The sequence below is a fragment of the Musca domestica genome, unplaced genomic scaffold (genome assembly GCF_030504385.1).
Source record: "Musca domestica strain aabys unplaced genomic scaffold, Musca_domestica.polishedcontigs.V.1.1 5, whole genome shotgun sequence".
Lineage (NCBI taxonomy): Eukaryota > Metazoa > Arthropoda > Insecta > Diptera > Muscidae > Musca > Musca domestica.
In genome coordinates this window covers 2,956,064-2,975,963 of record NW_026712346.1, presented here as the reverse complement: position 1 = coordinate 2,975,963, position 19,900 = coordinate 2,956,064, and the positions used below count along the sequence as shown (strand labels likewise).

At 35.9% G+C, this 19,900-nt stretch overlaps 1 protein-coding gene and 2 long non-coding RNA genes across 6 annotated transcripts in view; all 3 read right to left on the bottom strand.

The window, feature by feature from the left end:
* LOC101888100 (lysine-specific demethylase 6A) overlaps positions 1-19,900 on the bottom strand; it is a 333,176-nt gene that overhangs the window by 298,174 nt on the left and 15,102 nt on the right. The gene's annotated exons all lie outside the window — the stretch shown is intronic.
* On the bottom strand, positions 5,048-6,527 carry LOC131805006 (uncharacterized). 2 transcript variants are annotated; one of them, XR_009343456.1, is made up of 4 exons: positions 6,077-6,527; positions 5,585-6,025; positions 5,395-5,519; positions 5,048-5,341 (listed from the first exon to the last, which is right to left on the bottom strand). It is a non-coding gene; the product is annotated as an uncharacterized LOC131805006 (long non-coding RNA). The 2 variants fall into 2 exon arrangements; XR_009343455.1 differs by having other exon boundaries at positions 5,585-6,511.
* On the bottom strand, positions 11,462-12,661 carry LOC131805004 (uncharacterized). Its single transcript, XR_009343453.1, has 4 exons — positions 12,536-12,661; positions 12,043-12,484; positions 11,853-11,977; positions 11,462-11,799 (listed from the first exon to the last, which is right to left on the bottom strand). It is a non-coding gene; the product is annotated as an uncharacterized LOC131805004 (long non-coding RNA).

The following is a 19,900-nucleotide window of genomic DNA, read 5'->3' as shown; positions in this document are numbered from 1 at the left end:
ATAATAAGGGTGATTATTTAAACACATGTCCGGGAGGAACGCCCAAAATTGTGGCTCTTTCAAGGGTCGAGAAGAGGTTGGTGGGAAATGAGGACAAAGGAAAACGGAATTGATTATAAAGAAAATATATAATGAAAGAAGAAGAAGACAAGTTGTCACTGAAAATGAAGCCCCATTGTCTGGCTCCGGAAATGAAGGAAAAAATAGATAAATATAAGTAGAATTGTTTAAAGTTCATATGTACTCGCAATAGGGGCAAATATGAACTAGTATACGAAATTTCTATATACGAAATTTAAAGGGCCAGATAATACAAATACCCTACTATGGTATAATAGAGGTGTACAAGTGAGAAGAGAAACCAACCACTCTGTGTAGATATCAGCTCCAAATCTCACTCCTGAGAAATAAAACACAACCGCACGTTTGGGTTGATGAGTTAATCTGATTTTATTTTAAAAATATTGTTCTTAACTGTTACAAAAACTAATCTAACTTAACCTACTCGCAGCCACACAATTGTTCTTATCTATTTTTAGATTTAAAAAGGGAACATAACATGGCTGCTTGTCCCTTCATTCAAGTGATCTTGGCTACCTACTGGCGCATCGATATTTGGTGTGTGTGGGTCATGGACTTTATTATTTACACATTACCATATGCGACAGCGCACAAGATCACTGAATTGTACACATGTGATATTTTATGACTACTGGGAAACTGATGATGTTGAAATATTTATTTTTAATTGTTAGATTTTCCCAGCGCCTCAACCGCACGCAAAAGGATGTACAAAGTATTTGTAAAAGAGGCCTGCATATGCGATTATGGAAAACGGATTCTTTTATACAAAAAGTTTAAAAATGTCAAGAAAATCACACATATTTCATATAAAACGAAACGGTAACCAGATAAAGTACAATAAAATCTGTGGTAATATTAATATCAAACTTAGATGATTAGGGAACATGGAAAATATTAGCGCATACTTCCGCATACCTCTCTAAAAGGGTAAGAATTGTTCCACTTTTATTCTCACATCTTAGTACTTTTTTTCAGTACTTTTTAAAACTACACTGCATTGCAGGGAAGTAAAAAATCACAGAATGCTTTTTAAAACCGTGTCCGGGAAGGAACACCCAAAAATAAACCATTTCGAATGCCACTGCTTCATTATTTCTACAAACATTAGATCATTATAAAGAGAAAATATATATGTATAATATTTATGCAACGACCCCAAAAAAGCGTATACAAAAATATATGATCAAACGATGATATTATCTATCAGTCGGAATACCGACTTATGCTTTCTAACTTGTTCTTTTTTCTCTTCCATTTGCTGAAAAGTATACTCTTCTCAGAATGAAGATGTTATAAAAATTAAAAATATAAACGAAAGATAAAATGTCAGTATGACGCAATGAAAAAAAAAAACCACCAAAATCATAACAAAACCACTTTCGGCAACACTGTTTATGATATCCAAAAATGCAAAACCTTTAGACCTTTACAACCGATAAAATTAAGTAAATAAATCTTGCCGAGTTGTTTACTAACAGTAAAAAAGAGCTATGTTGGAACTTTTGTAAAATAAATTAAAATTAAAAATTCCGAATATCTTGGGTTGCAGTTATATGGGGTTTACAAAATCATTGATATTGTAGTAGAATATAAGTGAACACAAATTCTGTAAATGAAGACACAAATCGGTAATGCGATAAAAATACAACTATGTAACAAGACAACCAATATCATGTTAGATAATATAGATACAGGAAAAGGTATCGCGTCACTCGTTAAGTGACCGACAAAGAATACAGAAGTATACAACTTCAGGTGTGGGACAACCAACGCGTACTGTGAAATTGTAGAAAAGCCAACAAAAAGTTTGGAAATAAAAAAACATAACGAGAAAACACTGTGAGCAAGACAACAAGTGAGCAAGACCAAGCACAGCCACCGCAACGACAACTTAGTGAGCAAGACCAAGCACAGCAATGGCAACAAAGAGTAAGTGAGCAAGACACAACCATGTCAACAACAAGGGACCAAGAAGTGGCACAGCCGTTACAACAGCAAGGGAGCAAGTTGACGCACAGCTACACAAAGCCAATTTTTTTCAAGCGAATGAGAGTCAATTACGTGAATATTGGAAATTGGAAAATAACATTGATGAGCTGGAAAGCCGGAAACGAAAGAAAAGTGTGGTCACGTTTGCAGACTTAGAGGGAACCTTCCCTTAATTTACAGGCGACGAATGTTACACCATCAGAAAATGGTTGGACGAATACGAGATGTGATGAAGCAGAAAAATTTATCTTTGCACGAAGAATGCTTGACGGAAGCGCAAAATTCTTCTTGAGTAGTGCAAATGCACAGTTGGCTCTGAAGATGGAGTTGTGTGAGAAATTCGAGAAGACAGACGCGAAGGACATCCTGCACAGGTTGGATGGCTGTAAGTGGAAAAAAGGTCATGCATAGATATGCATTGATAATGCAAGAACTTGGCGACGGGCTCCAATAACACAAGCAGAGTTAGTGGAGTACATAACCGAAAGAATGTAAGACGGCGGCCTCAGTGTTTATGAATGCGACAAAAATGCGACTTTAAGAAGTTAATTCCAAAGTATGAAAAGATGGTGGCTGAAAGAGTCCAGCGGCAGCCGAAAAACACAGGAGGGGAAGTAGTCAGGAGGAGCCGGAACTTCGATGCTACAATTGCCAAGGCATGGGACACTACGCAAATACATGCAAGAAGCCTCAACACGCAATGGGGCGGAAAAATGCCAAAGCCAAATGCGCTGTAGAATTTAGAAGAAGAATAAAAAAATTAATCTTAAGATAATTAATGACAGAGCCCGGTGAGCTCTATTACTCAGAAGGGACTTCCTTAAATCGTTTTCAATTCAAATGAATTTCATAATATCGGAAAAAATATGATTAATGAATTAAAAATGAACAAACATTGAATTAAGACAAAGGACGTGAAATATAAATAACTAAATGAAATGGGAGGCGTGTTGGGCTCTTTTCAAGGTCGATGGGAGGTTGGATGAGGAAAATGAAACAAAAGAAAAGGAGGATAATCAACTAAAGAAAATATATAATGGAAGAAGAAGACAAAGTTGTCACTTGAAAATGAGGCACCATTATTCGCTCCCGGAATTGAAGAAAAAAATAGATAAATGTAAGAAGAACTGTTTAAAGTGTCGCAAATAGGGGCAAATATGAAACAGGTATGGTAAGGGGGCTATACGAAATTTAAAGGACCAGATAACACAAATACACTACTATGGCCTGCAATATGCGATACTGTGAATGAAGACACATATCGATAATGTAATAAAAAATAACACTATGTAATAAGACAAATTATATTAAATATATATATATATATATATATATATATATATATATATATATATATATATATATATATATATATATATATATATATATATATATATATATATATATATATATATATATATATATATATATATATATATATATATATATATATATATATAATGGCTTTTTTAACAGAGTTTAAACAGAATGTTTAAACAAAGGTAACCAGATAAAGTCCAAATTTGGTCTGTGGTAATATTTATATCAAACTTTGATGATAAGGGAACATGGAAATATTAGCGCATAGTTCCTCATACCTCCCTCAAAGGGTCAGAATTGTTCACATGAATATATGTGTGTCCACTTTTTCTCTCACATCTTAAAATGGATCCACATGTTTAATATTAAATATTATTATTCACCCTTATTATGGCTGGCGTAGTCGTGTCGAAAATTGCAAGTTGACGCGTCGTAACGACTAATTGGTATTTTTGTGTCGTATGCGAAAAATTACAACTCTGTATGAAATTCTGTTACAATTTTCGTACCACAAGACGCGTTCTAATTCGACAAAAGCTGCAAAATTAGTCGTTAGAGATTTTGTTGCCGACAACACACAAGTTTTCCCAAATTGAGTTTACAAAAGAATAAATTATATACAAAATGGATTTGAATAAGAAGTATGTATCAACATTACAAAAATATATGTATGTAAATCTATTAACATTTCTATTTTTCTAGATTTAAAGTCACAACGAAAAAACAATTTGATGAAATGATCCAGATTTTGCAAAGGAATCCAAATTTGGCTAGAGGTTACAGCAGTGGCTTGAAAAAATTAACATTAAGGAAGAATGGAACAAAATTGGTGAAAAACTCAATATCTTAGGACCGCCGGTTCGAACTGGCGAAGCCTGGATGAATGTTTGGGCCGACTACAAATTTAAATTGAGGAAAAAGCTTGTTCATAACAAGGCAGAATGTCGTGCTACAGGTGGAGGGCCCTTCAAGCAGTTCATTTTAAGCGAAACGGAGGAAGCAGCATCACGCCTGTTACAATTGGAGACAATTGTAAATGCAGGCAACCAAGCAATTGGAATTCAACAGCGTGCAATACTTGGTGAACTGGAGACTGAGGAGGAACTGTTTGAAGGGTTTGAAATTGGCGAAGACAAAGAAAACCACAATCCCTGCATACTGACTCCTCCAAGCGTAAACAGATTTCACAGAAATACGCAACAGAAGCAGGTTGTTGTCATCCAAGATGTCTGTACGATTCCCTCTGTAAGCACAAATAACCCGAATCAAAATGAACTTCAGGAAGAGGTTAGAACGACTTCTTCAAAAAGACAAAAGAAAAGTGACCACAAATATGAACTTCTTGAAGAGCAGTTGAAGGTGCAAACAGAGTTATATAATGATGTTAAACGATCATTAAATGATATTGAGAGGTACCAACGCAAAAACTACAAACTGAATGAAGAGTTGTTAAAACAAAGAAAAATTGGTTATAAGTTAAAGGAAGACAAAATAAAATTTCTTAAAGAAGAATATAAAAATATTAAATATTAAAAATGAATTTTACTTTTTATAAGATAATTAATAATAAAATGAATTAATTACTTAAATATAGCATTATTGATGATCTTATGTCTAATGTATTCAAATCGTCGTTCATTTCAACATCATTTGAATCTGTCATGAAGTACGGGGTTTGCACTAACTATCGGCATTTCAATTTTGAAATGTATGGAAATATTGTGTAATGCTGCACAAACTGCTGTTACTTTTCCACATATATCAGGGGTGTAATGCAATTGTCTCGCTCCTAATATACAACGTAATCTGTTCTTCAACACCCCAATTGCTCGTTCAACTATATTTCTTGTTTTTGAATGTATTTTGTTGAATCTACACTCTGGTGAGCCTTCGTCAGCTGATCTAAATGGCGTAATTAAAAATTTTTCCAATGGATATCCTGCGTCACCTAAAACAACGAACTTGATAAAAGTCATAACTAATTTTATTTAATATATGTACCTAATATCCATGTATTTCTTTCGCCATTGTCAAAGTTTTCTTTCATGTGTTGTTTCAAATCACTTGTATTCCAAAACAACGAGTCGTGAACGGATCCATGATGGTGTGATGATATATATCTAATTCTTAATTTATGATCACACAGTAATCAGTAAAGCTATTTGCATTATTTATAAGTTATGCAACATACCACCGTTACGTTGAGACTGTTGAAGCCTTTCCGGTTCAAGTATTTGAATCTCTCTTCCATTCTTGGCGCAACAATTTTTATGTGCGTTCCATCAATACATCCAATCACACCAGGAAATCCAGTATTTTTCAAAAATGTTCCTTAATTTCATATTTCTCTTCTTCTGTGGTGGGAAAAGAGATCCAATTTGGACACAGCTTATTATGCAATACTTCTATGCACTCGCGGAACACATTGCTGACAGACGACTGTGATAAACTGACATTGAAATCGTTCCCAGCGCCCTTTTGATAACTTCCTTCAGCCAGTATTCGAATTGTTGCGGCTAGTTTTAGTGTATTTGGGACACTTGTAGATTTAACCCGGTTACGGAGGTCTGGAGTGATTTGACCCAAAACATATTTAAATGCATCCTTACTTAGCCTGAAGTAACTAACTAATCTAGAGAAAAATATTTATTTTAGCTTCTTCCTCATTTTACATTTTACTTACTGGGAATCAGTCATGGAAAATATGTTAGACTCTTGCCGCAATATTTTTCGCCTCACGTTTAAATCATTTTGAATATACTCATCTTCATCCTCAGATAAAAAATTGCCAACACTTAACATATTTCAATATTTAATTAAACAAATGATCGTTTTACTTCAACTATTTCAACTGACGCATTTATTTCTTTTAACCGGGTAGCTCGTAAATTCTACAATTGTTTATTATTCCAGAGCACCCTGCTTTTTTTACATCTATTACAAAAAAGACGTAGTCGAAAATTGTACATAATACCAAACATTTTTATTTACGACAACGCCTACGACTACGTCTACGACACTTGAACGCCTACGACAACGCCAACCATAATAAGGGTGATTATTTAAAAACATGTCCGGGGAGGAACGCCCAAAATTGTGCTCTTTTCAAGGTCGATGAGAGGTTGGGTGGGGAAAATGAGACAAAAGAAAAGGAATTGATTATAAAGAAAATATATAATGAAAGAAGAAGAAGACAAGGTTGTCACTTGAAAATGAAGCACCATTATTGGCTCCCGGAAATGAAGGAAAAAATAGATAAATATAAGTAGAATTGTTTAAAGTGTCATATGTACTCGCAAATAGGGGCAAATATGAAACTAGTATTGACATTTAAAGGTCTATATACGAAATTTAAAGGGCCAGATAATACAAATACCCTACTATGGTATAATAGAGGTGTACAAGTGAGAAGAGAAACCAACCACTCTGTGTAGATATCAGCTCCAAATCTCACTCCTGAGAAATAAAACACAACCGCACGTTTGGGTTGATGAGTTAAATCTGATTTTATTTTAAAAATATTGTTCTTAACTGTTACAAAAACTAATCTAACTTAACCTACTCGCAGCCACACAATTGTTCTTATCTATTTTTAGATTTAAAAAGGGAACATAACATGGCTGCTTGTCCCTTCATTCAAGTGATCTTGGCTACCTACTGGCGCATCGATATTTGGTGTGTGTGGGTCATGGACTTTATTATTTACACATTACCATATGCGACAGCGCACAAGATCACTGAATTGTACACATGTGATATTTTATGACTACTGGGAAACTGATGATGTTGAAATATTTATTTTTAATTGTTAGAATTTCCCAGCGCCTCAACCGCACGCAAAAGGATGTACAAAGTATTTTGTAAAAGAAGCCTGCAATATGCGATTATGGAAAACGGATTCTTTTATACAAAAAAGTTTAAAAATGTCAAGAAAATCACACATATTTCATATAAAACGAAACGGTAACCAGATAAAGTACAATAAAATCTGTGGTAATATTAATATCAAACTTAGATAATTAGGGAACATGGAAAATATTAGCGCATAGTTCCGCATACCTCTCTAAAAGGGTCAGAATTGTTCCACTTTTATTCTCACATCTTAAAATTGACCCAAATAATTAATATTCATAAGCATTTTAAATTGTAAACTTATTTTTCAATACTTTTTAAAACTACACTGCATTGCAGGGAAGTAAAAAATCACAGAATGCTTTTTAAAACCGTGTCCGGGAAGGAACACCCAAAAATAAACATTTCGAATGCCACTGCTTCATTATTTCTACAAACATTAGATCATTATAAAGAGAAAATATATATGTATAATATTTATGCAACGACCCCAAAAAAGCGTATACAAAAATAAATGATCAAACGATGATATTATCTATCAGTCGGAATACCGACTTATGCTTTCTAACTTGTTCTTTTTTCTCTTCCATTTGCTGAAAAGTATACTCTTTCTCAGAATGAAGATGTTATAAAAAAAATATAAAAATATAAAATATAAACGAAAGATAAAATGTCAGTATGACGCAATGAAAAAAAAAAAAAAAAAAAAAAAAACACCAAAATCATAACAAAACCACTTTCGTCAACACTGTTTATGATATCCAAAATGCAAAACCTTTAGACCTTTACAACCGATAAAATTAAGTAAATAAATCTTGCCGAGTTGTTTACTAACAGTAAAAAAGAGCTATGTTGGAACTTTTGTAAAATAAATTAAAATTAAAAAATTCCGAATATCTTGGGTTGCAGTTATATGGGGTTTTACAAAACCATTGATATTGTAGTAGAATATAAGTGAACACAAATTCTGTAAATGAAGACACAAATCGGTAATGCGATAAAAATACAACTATGTAACAAGACAACCAATATCATGTTAGATAATATAGATACAGGAAAAGGTATCGCGTCACTCGTTAAGTGACCGACAAAGAATACAGAAGTATACAACTTCAGGTGTGGGACAACCAACGCATACTGTGAAATTGTAGAAAAGCCAACAAAAAGTTTGGAAATAAAAAAACATAACGAGAAAACACTGTGAGCAAGACAACAAGTGAGCAAGACCAAGCACAGCCACCGCAACGACAACTTAGTGAGCAAGACCAAGCACAGCAATGGCAACAAAGAGTAAGTGAGCAAGACACAACCATGTCAACAACAAGGGACCAAGAAGTGACACAGCCGTTACAACAGCAAGGGAGCAAGTTGACGCACAGCTACACAAAGCCAATTTTTTTCAAGCGAATGAGAGTCAATTACGTGAATATTGGAAATTGGAAAATAACATTGATGAGCTGGAAAGCCGGAAACGAAAGAAAAGTGTGGTCACGTTTGCAGACTTAGAGGGAACCTTCCCTTAATTTACAGGCGACGAATGTTACACCATCAGAAAATGGTTGGACGAATACGAGATGTGATGAAGCAGAAAAATTTATCTTTGCACGAAGAATGCTTGACGGAAGCGCAAAATTCTTCTTGAGTAGTGCAAATGCACAGTTGGCTCTGAAGATGGAGTTGTGTGAGAAATTCGAGAAGACAGACGCGAAGGACATCCTGCACAGGTTGGATGGCTGTAAGTGGAAAAAAGGTCATGCATAGATATGCATTGATAATGCAAGAACTTGGCGACGGGCTCCAATAACACAAGCAGAGTTAGTGGAGTACATAACCGAAAGAATGTAAGACGGCGGCCTCAGTGTTTATGAATGCGACAAAAATGCGACTTTAAGAAGTTAATTCCAAAGTATGAAAAGATGGTGGCTGAAAGAGTCCAGCGGCAGCCGAAAAACACAGGAGGGGAAGTAGTCAGGAGGAGCCGGAACTTCGATGCTACAATTGCCAAGGCATGGGACACTACGCAAATACATGCAAGAAGCCTCAACACGCAATGGGGCGGAAAAATGCCAAAGCCAAATGCGCTGTAGAATTTAGAAGAAGAATAAAAAAATTAATCTTAAGATAATTAATGACAGAGCCCGGTGAGCTCTATTACTCAGAAGGGACTTCCTTAAATCGTTTTCAATTCAAATGAATTTCATAATATCGGAAAAAATATGATTAATGAATTAAAAATGAACAAACATTGAATTAAGACAAAGGACGTGAAATATAAATAACTAAATGAAATGGGAGGCGTGTTGGGCTCTTTTCAAGGTCGATGGGAGGTTGGATGAGGAAAATGAAACAAAAGAAAAGGAGGATAATCAACTAAAGAAAATATATAATGGAAGAAGAAGACAAAGTTGTCACTTGAAAATGAGGCACCATTATTCGCTCCCGGAATTGAAGAAAAAAATAGATAAATGTAAGAAGAACTGTTTAAAGTGTCGCAAATAGGGGCAAATATGAAACAGGTATGGTAAGGGGACTATACGAAATTTAAAGGACCAGATAACACAAATACACTACTATGGCCTGCAATATGCGATACTGTGAATGAAGACACATATCGATAATGTAATAAAAAATAACACTATGTAATAAGACAAATTATATTAAATATATATATATATATATATATATATATATATATATATATATATATATATATATATATATATATATATATATATATATATATATAATGGCTTTTTTAACAGAGTTTAAACAGAATGTTTAAACAAAGGTAACCAGATAAAGTCCAAATTTGGTCTGTGGTAATATTTATATCAAACTTTGATGATAAGGGAACATGGAAATATTAGCGCATAGTTCCTCATACCTCCCTCAAAGGGTCAGAATTGTTCACATGAATATATGTGTGTCCACTTTTTCTCTCACATCTTAAAATGGATCCACATGTTTAATATTAAATATTATTATTCACCCTTATTATGGCTGGCGTAGTCGTGTCGAAAATTGCAAGTTGACGCGTCGTAACGACTAATTGGTATTTTTGTGTCGTATGCGAAAAATTACAACTCTGTATGAAATTCTGTTACAATTTTCGTACCACAAGACGCGTTCTAATTCGACAAAAGCTGCAAAATTAGTCGTTAGAGATTTTGTTGCCGACAACACACAAGTTTTCCCAAATTGAGTTTACAAAAGAATAAATTATATACAAAATGGATTTGAATAAGAAGTATGTATCAACATTACAAAAATATATGTATGTAAATCTATTAACATTTCTATTTTTCTAGATTTAAAGTCACAACGAAAAAACAATTTGATGAAATGATCCAGATTTTGCAAAGGAATCCAAATTTGGCTAGAGGTTACAGCAGTGGCTTGAAAAAATTAACATTAAGGAAGAATGGAACAAAATTGGTGAAAAACTCAATATCTTAGGACCGCCGGTTCGAACTGGCGAAGCCTGGATGAATGTTTGGGCCGACTACAAATTTAAATTGAGGAAAAAGCTTGTTCATAACAAGGCAGAATGTCGTGCTACAGGTGGAGGGCCCTTCAAGCAGTTCATTTTAAGCGAAACGGAGGAAGCAGCATCACGCCTGTTACAATTGGAGACAATTGTAAATGCAGGCAACCAAGCAATTGGAATTCAACAGCGTGCAATACTTGGTGAACTGGAGACTGAGGAGGAACTGTTTGAAGGGTTTGAAATTGGCGAAGACAAAGAAAACCACAATCCCTGCATACTGACTCCTCCAAGCGTAAACAGATTTCACAGAAATACGCAACAGAAGCAGGTTGTTGTCATCCAAGATGTCTGTACGATTCCCTCTGTAAGCACAAATAACCCGAATCAAAATGAACTTCAGGAAGAGGTTAGAACGACTTCTTCAAAAAGACAAAAGAAAAGTGACCACAAATATGAACTTCTTGAAGAGCAGTTGAAGGTGCAAACAGAGTTATATAATGATGTTAAACGATCATTAAATGATATTGAGAGGTACCAACGCAAAAACTACAAACTGAATGAAGAGTTGTTAAAACAAAGAAAAATTGGTTATAAGTTAAAGGAAGACAAAATAAAATTTCTTAAAGAAGAATATAAAAATATTAAATATTAAAAATGAATTTTACTTTTTATAAGATAATTAATAATAAAATGAATTAATTACTTAAATATAGCATTATTGATGATCTTATGTCTAATGTATTCAAATCGTCGTTCATTTCAACATCATTTGAATCTGTCATGAAGTACGGGGTTTGCACTAACTATCGGCATTTCAATTTTGAAATGTATGGAAATATTGTGTAATGCTGCACAAACTGCTGTTACTTTTCCACATATATCAGGGGTGTAATGCAATTGTCTCGCTCCTAATATACAACGTAATCTGTTCTTCAACACCCCAATTGCTCGTTCAACTATATTTCTTGTTTTTGAATGTATTTTGTTGAATCTACACTCTGGTGAGCCTTCGTCAGCTGATCTAAATGGCGTAATTAAAAATTTTTCCAATGGATATCCTGCGTCACCTAAAACAACGAACTTGATAAAAGTCATAACTAATTTTATTTAATATATGTACCTAATATCCATGTATTTCTTTCGCCATTGTCAAAGTTTTCTTTCATGTGTTGTTTCAAATCACTTGTATTCCAAACCAACGAGTCGTGAACGGATCCATGATGGTGTGATGATATATATCTAATTCTTAATTTATGATCACACAGTAATCAGTAAAGCTATTTGCATTATTTATAAGTTATGCAACATACCACCGTTACGTTGAGACTGTTGAAGCCTTTCCGGTTCAAGTATTTGAATCTCTCTTCCATTCTTGGCGCAACAATTTTTATGTGCGTTCCATCAATACATCCAATCACACCAGGAAATCCAGTATTTTTCAAAAAATGTTCCTTAATTTCATATTTCTCTTCTTCTGTGGTGGGAAAAGAGATCCAATTTGGACACAGCTTATTATGCAATACTTCTATGCACTCGCGGAACACATTGCTGACAGACGACTGTGATAAACTGACATTGAAATCGTTCCCAGCGCCCTTTTGATAACTTCCTTCAGCCAGTATTCGAATTGTTGCGGCTAGTTTTAGTGTATTTGGGACACTTGTAGATTTAACCCGGTTACGGAGGTCTGGAGTGATTTGACCCAAAACATATTTAAATGCATCCTTACTTAGCCTGAAGTAACTAACTAATCTAGAGAAAAATATTTATTTTAGCTTCTTCCTCATTTTACATTTTACTTACTGGGAATCAGTCATGGAAAATATGTTAGACTCTTGCCGCAATATTTTTCGCCTCACGTTTAAATCATTTTGAATATACTCATCTTCATCCTCAGATAAAAAATTGCCAACACTTAACATATTTCAATATTTAATTAAACAAATGATCGTTTTACTTCAACTATTTCAACTGACATATTTATTTCTTTTAACCGGGTAGCTCGTAAATTCTACAATTGTTTATTATTCCAGAGCACCCTGCTTTTTTTACATCTATTACAAAAAAGACGTAGTCGAAAATTGTACATAATACCAAACATTTTTATTTACGACAACGCCTACGACTACGTCTACGACACTTGAACGCCTACGACAACGCCAACCATAATAAGGGTGATTATTTAAAAACATGTCCGGGGAGGAACGCCCAAAATTGTGCTCTTTTCAAGGTCGATGAGAGGTTGGGTGGGGAAAATGAGGCAAAAGAAAAGGAATTGATTATAAAGAAAATATATAATGAAAGAAGAAGAAGACAAGGTTGTCACTTGAAAATGAAGCACCATTGTTGGCTCCCGGAAATGAAGGAAAAAATAGATAAATATAAGTAGAATTGTTTAAAGTGTCATATGTACTCGCAAATAGGGGCAAATATGAAACTAGTATACGAAATTTCTATATACGAAATTTAAAGGGCCAGATAATACAAATACCCTACTATGGTATAATAGAGGTGTACAAGTGAGAAGAGAAACCAACCACTCTGTGTAGATATCAGCTCCAAATCTCACTCCTGAGAAATAAAACACAACCGCACGTTTGGGTTGATGAGTTAAATCTGATTTTATTTTAAAAATATTGTTCTTAACTGTTACAAAAACTAATCTAACTTAACCTACTCGCAGCCACACAATTGTTCTTATCTATTTTTAGATTTAAAAAGGGAACATAACATGGCTGCTTGTCCCTTCATTCAAGTGATCTTGGCTACCTACTGGCGCATCGATATTTGGTGTGTGTGGGTCATGGACTTTATTATTTACACATTACCATATGCGACAGCGCACAAGATCACTGAATTGTACACATGTGATATTTTATGACTACTGGGAAACTGATGATGTTGAAATATTTATTTTTAATTGTTAGATTTTCCCAGCGCCTCAACCGCACGCAAAAGGATGTACAAAGTATTTTGTAAAAGAGGCCTGCAATATGCGATTATGGAAAACGGATTCTTTTATACAAAAAAGTTTAAAAATGTCAAGAAAATCACACATATTTCATATAAAACGAAACGGTAACCAGATAAAGTACAATAAAATCTGTGGTAATATTAATATCAAACTTAGATGATTAGGGAACATGGAAAATATTAGCGCATACTTCCGCATACCTCTCTAAAAGGGTAAGAATTGTTCCACTTTTATTCTCACATCTTAGTACTTTTTTTCAGTACTTTTTAAAACTACACTGCATTGCAGGGAAGTAAAAAATCACAGAATGCTTTTTAAAACCGTGTCCGGGAAGGAACACCCAAAAATAACCATTTCGAATGCCACTGCTTCATTATTTCTACAAACATTAGATCATTATAAAGAGAAAATATATATGTATAATATTTATGCAACGACCCCAAAAAAGCGTATACAAAAATATATGATCAAACGATGATATTATCTATCAGTCGGAATACCGACTTATGCTTTCTAACTTGTTCTTTTTTCTCTTCCATTTGCTGAAAAGTATACTCTTTCTCAGAATGAAGATGTTATAAAAATTAAAAATATAAACGAAAGATAAAATGTCAGTATGACGCAATGAAAAAAAAAAACCACCAAAATCATAACAAAACCACTTTCGGCAACACTGTTTATGATATCCAAAAATGCAAAACCTTTAGACCTTTACAACCGATAAAATTAAGTAAATAAATCTTGCCGAGTTGTTTACTAACAGTAAAAAAGAGCTATGTTGGAACTTTTGTAAAATAAATTAAAATTAAAAAATTCCGAATATCTTGGGTTGCAGTTATATGGGGTTTTACAAAATCATTGATATTGTAGTAGAATATAAGTGAACACAAATTCTGTAAATGAAGACACAAATCGGTAATGCGATAAAAATACAACTATGTAACAAGACAACCAATATCATGTTAGATAATATAGATACAGGAAAAGGTATCGCGTCACTCGTTAAGTGACCGACAAAGAATACAGAAGTATACAACTTCAGGTGTGGGACAACCAACGCGTACTGTGAAATTGTAGAAAAGCCAACAAAAAGTTTGGAAATAAAAAAACATAACGAGAAAACACTGTGAGCAAGACAACAAGTGAGCAAGACCAAGCACAGCCACCGCAACGACAACTTAGTGAGCAAGACCAAGCACAGCAATGGCAACAAAGAGTAAGTGAGCAAGACACAACCATGTCAACAACAAGGGACCAAGAAGTGGCACAGCCGTTACAACAGCAAGGGAGCAAGTTGACGCACAGCTACACAAAGCCAATTTTTTTCAAGCGAATGAGAGTCAATTACGTGAATATTGGAAATTGGAAAATAACATTGATGAGCTGGAAAGCCGGAAACGAAAGAAAAGTGTGGTCACGTTTGCAGACTTAGAGGGAACCTTCCCTTAATTTACAGGCGACGAATGTTACACCATCAGAAAATGGTTGGACGAATACGAGATGTGATGAAGCAGAAAAATTTATCTTTGCACGAAGAATGCTTGACGGAAGCGCAAAATTCTTCTTGAGTAGTGCAAATGCACAGTTGGCTCTGAAGATGGAGTTGTGTGAGAAATTCGAGAAGACAGGCGCGAAGGACATCCTGCACAGGTTGGATGGCTGTAAGTGGAAAAAAGGTCATGCATAGATATGCATTGATAATGCAAGAACTTGGCGACGGGCTCCAATAACACAAGCAGAGTTAGTGGAGTACATAACCGAAAGAATGCAAGACGGCGGCCTCAGTGTTTATGAATGTGACAAAAATGCGACTTTAAGAAGTTAATTCCAAAGTATGAAAAGATGGTGGCTGAAAGAGTCCAGTGGCAGCCGAAAAACACAGGAGGGGAAGTAGTCAGGAGGAGCCGGAACTTCGATGCTACAATTGCCAAGGCATGGGACACTACGCAAATACATGCAAGAAGCCTCAACACGCAATGGGGCGGAAAAATGAGCCAAATGCGTATAAATCAATGTATGGCCAAATAGAAGCAGCTGTAGAATTTAGAAGAAGAATAAAAAAATTAATCTTAAGATAATTAATGACAGAGCCCGGTGTGCTCTATTACTCAGAAGGGACTTCCTTAAATCGTTTTCAATGCGATGTACGTTAAAAGAACCCGGATTTCATAATATCGGAAAAAATATGATTAATGAATTAAAAATGAACAAACATTGAATAAGGACAAAGGACGTGAAATATAAATAACTAAATGAAATGGGAGGCGTGTTGGGCTCTTTTCAAGGTCGATGAGACAAAAGAAAAGGAGGATAATCAACTAAAGAAAATATATAATGGAAGAAGAAGACAAAGTTGTCACTTGAAAATGAGGCACCATTATTCGCTCCCGGAACTGAAGGAAAAAATAGATAAATGTAAGAAGAACTGTTTAAAGTGTCGCATGTACTCGCAAATAGGGGCAAATATGAAAGAGGTATGGTAAGGGGACTATACGAAATTTAAAGGACCAGATAACACAAATACACTACTATGGTATAATAGAGGCCTGCAATATGCGATTATGGAAAACGGATAGTGAGACCCAGGGTTTCTCTGCCAGGTAGAGCATATAGTAGTTATTTGGTGTTTAAGTATGTAGTCAACTGGTTTAGAAAATTATCAATAACCCCGTGTAAACGGGGTCGTTCACATCTGCCAGGTTGGTAGAGCTGTAGTCGAATATAAGTGGACACAAATACTGTGAATGAAGACACATATAGATAATGTAATAAAAAATAATACTATGTAATAAGACAAATTATATTAAACATAATAAAGATACAGAAAATAAAGTATTACGACACTCGTTAAGTGTCCGGTAAAAAATACAGACGTCTACAACAGCTACATCCAACTATTCACCAGAAAAGATGGTACCTATTCCAAATCCAAAACACCAAGTCTTCAATACATCCGGTGAACAGAAAATACGGAATATCCGAATTTACTTCGGACTATTTCTAAACGTGGACTATTCGGACTATTTCAAATCTCGGACCTATATAGACCATTCATGCAAGAATGTTTCCTACATACATTGAACATAAACTGCAAATTTACAGCAAATTCGCGCTGTTCTAATATAAAATCTATGTTTCTAGGTGTTACAAGCGGAATGACAGACTTAATATAACCTTATTTTATATGAATTTATAAAAACTTATGAAACTTCTCATGCAAAATAAAAAAAATATAATTAAGTTGCAACAACGAAAGGAAACATGTACTAGGAAAAGAGAGAGAAATAAAATGAATAAGGATTATTACATGCGGGATGTCAATGATAAAAAAGTAAGTAGACATACAGTATAAGAAAAAACATTACTGTCCAATCAGGGTGTTTTTTTTTTTTTTTTTTTTTTGTTGACCCTGCTGTTGCCATATTACTTAATTATTGCCGAAATTTTTATATTGTTCCTTATAAAAAATCTAGCTAATGGTTGGTAGTTTTATGAAATAAGAGTAGTTCGAGGAGGAGCTTGTCATTCGAAAGTCACTAGAGACATTGTCAATAGTAAGTCAGTAGTTCCATTGGAACCATTGAGTCTGTAGTTTATGAGGGGTCAGGTGGAAATATTGGAACCAGTTAGTCAGTAATCCATGGAGATTTTTTAATCTTTTTAAATATGCATTCGTGGAACTATTTAATGGTTAAAGGTACTTCAAGAAAAGACTTTAATTTTGAATATGTATTTAAAAATTAGGAAAAAATTCTTAATTTTCTTACCTCTCCCTAAGCCTTTGTACCTCTATCAGCTTCTCCAAACTTTTATGAATGGGAAGTCCTTTAAAGACTTCCCAAAATCATTTGCAGACTCAAAAAAAAAAAAAAAAAACATTTCCATCCAATTTGCAAATTAGTTTACTTCATTCAACTACCATAAAAATTGTACACTTCACAACAATTAAAAGAAAAAAACAGATGCATAGTTTATCAGCAGTCATTGTTTATGCTTCTTCTTATTCGGAGAAAGATAAAACTTGTAGACAAACTGTTGAAAATGTCTCATAATTCGTAGACAAAAATTGTTGACATGGAAATTACTTACTTTACTTTACAGGTTTAGGATTTTGGGGTAGTTGGTGGTCGGAATTATATGCCTCTCGACCTGCACATTCAGCTGTGTTCTCATCTCCGCAGTCCATGTGGTAAATAGTGTGGCTGTCGATTTAGTGGCGGATATTTTCATATTCCTCGCGTGGAAGAAGGCGGCAAGCTCCGCGAGATAGTTATTCACCCTGACACATATGTCATCAACTACAGGACCCGACGCCATGATCGTACAATCATCCGCATAAGTTACGATCTCGATGCCGTCTGGAGGGCGCGTAATTCCGGAAAGGAACTCCCTGTTTCACTCTACGAGGCTTGGACTTCTTATTCCGGAATTCCACGTACGACTGGCGTCCACACATATAGTTGACTATTCAACGTTTCAAACTTGGCCGGAGGGTAGTGTTCTCAACGTCCTCGAACAGCGTGGCATGGTTGGCCGTATCAAAGGCCTTTGATAGGTCGAGAGCCATCACTACTGTTCTGTGGCACGGCCTGTTCTGGTTGAGTCCTCGACTGATATGTGTGGATATGGCGTGCTATGCTGTTGTAGTGCTATGTAGTGGACGGAAACCGTGTTGATGGTTAGCAACTGAATAGCTTCCTCTGATACTGGGGAGGAGTAAGGCCTCGAGAGTCTTTGCTACTGGCGACAAAAGCGAAATTGGCCTGTATGATTCGCCTTTGCTGGCATCCTTGCCAGGTTCAGTAGCGGGACCACCCTGTCCATTTTCCAGGCTTTGGGAACTATGTGGTGGCTAACGACAAGTTAAGGACTTTGGTTAAATACTCAACTCCCGGCGTATCCAGTTGCTTCAATATTACCATTGATATTCCGTCCGGGCCCTTAGCGTTTCGGATGACATTCGCAACATCACCCATCGTAAACTGTGGAGGTACATCCTCGGCGGGAAGAGCTCTTATACTACGTAGTACTCTTCGCCTCGCCCTATCACTCTCGGGGTGCTCGACAAATTGGCGGTTAAAACAGCCAGCGCACCTCTTCGGATCAGTCACAGTTACGTCGTTAAATGTTACTGTTCAGATGGTCTAGCCACTCTTTCCGCTTATGCTCCTGTACCAACCGGTTGACTTCCACTGTCAGTTCACTGACCGGGTTGGTACGTCGGAGCTCATCACGCTCATTCGCTAATCCCGCTGCCTCTGCTGGGAAATTTGGTCTTACTTCGGGTATTCGACCAGCAGGTATATAGCGAGCGGCTGCAGCTTTCATGATGTCCCGAAAAATCCTTTCAGCTACCCGAACATCAGAAGGATTGGGCAGTTCTCTGAAGCGAAGGTTGGTGAACTCTCTGAACTCGGGCCAGTGGGCTTTCCCATGGTTAAGGAAAGTGCGGCGTTCAGAGGTTATGAAATCGGGCGATCTGCTGATGGAGACGATTATCGGGAGATGGTCTGAGCCAAGAGAAACGACGGGTTGCCAAGTCACGGCATTTATCAGACCGGGTGACACGATGGTTAAATCTGGCGAACTGTGACACTCTCCTCTTATTCGGGTGGGGGCATCCTCGTTTACCGTGCAAAATGTGGAGCAGTCAATCTGCTCTGCCAACGCTGATCCCCTCTGGTCATTACCTAGGACGGAATGCCACAACTCATGGTGGGCATTGAAGTCCCCTAGTACCAGGCGGTTATTGCCTTCCAAAAGTGGGCTTATATTAGGCAAGTAACGCGGTTCACAGCTATAAACCGGCGGGAAATACACATTGAGCACCTCTACCTCGGCAGTACCACACTTGACTGCTACCCCATACACTCCATGTTCGGGTCACTAGAGACTAGCTCAAGCGAGATAGGTCTGTATTGAACAGAATGGTGTAACAGGAACGCTAATCCCCCACCTCCACTTCTGGTGCGATCTTTCCTCAATACGTTGTAATCATTGCAACGTTGTAAGCTACAATTTTCGTTGAGCTTGGTTTCCTGCACCGCTGCGATCTTAATATTCCTCCGATTCATAAAATCCACTATCTCATCAATTTTACCTCGGAGTCCGTTGCAATTGAACTGCAAGAATGATGCATTGTCCGGAATTGGAACAGCAACATGTGGCGTTAAGTGCTGCGGTAAAGGTTGCTG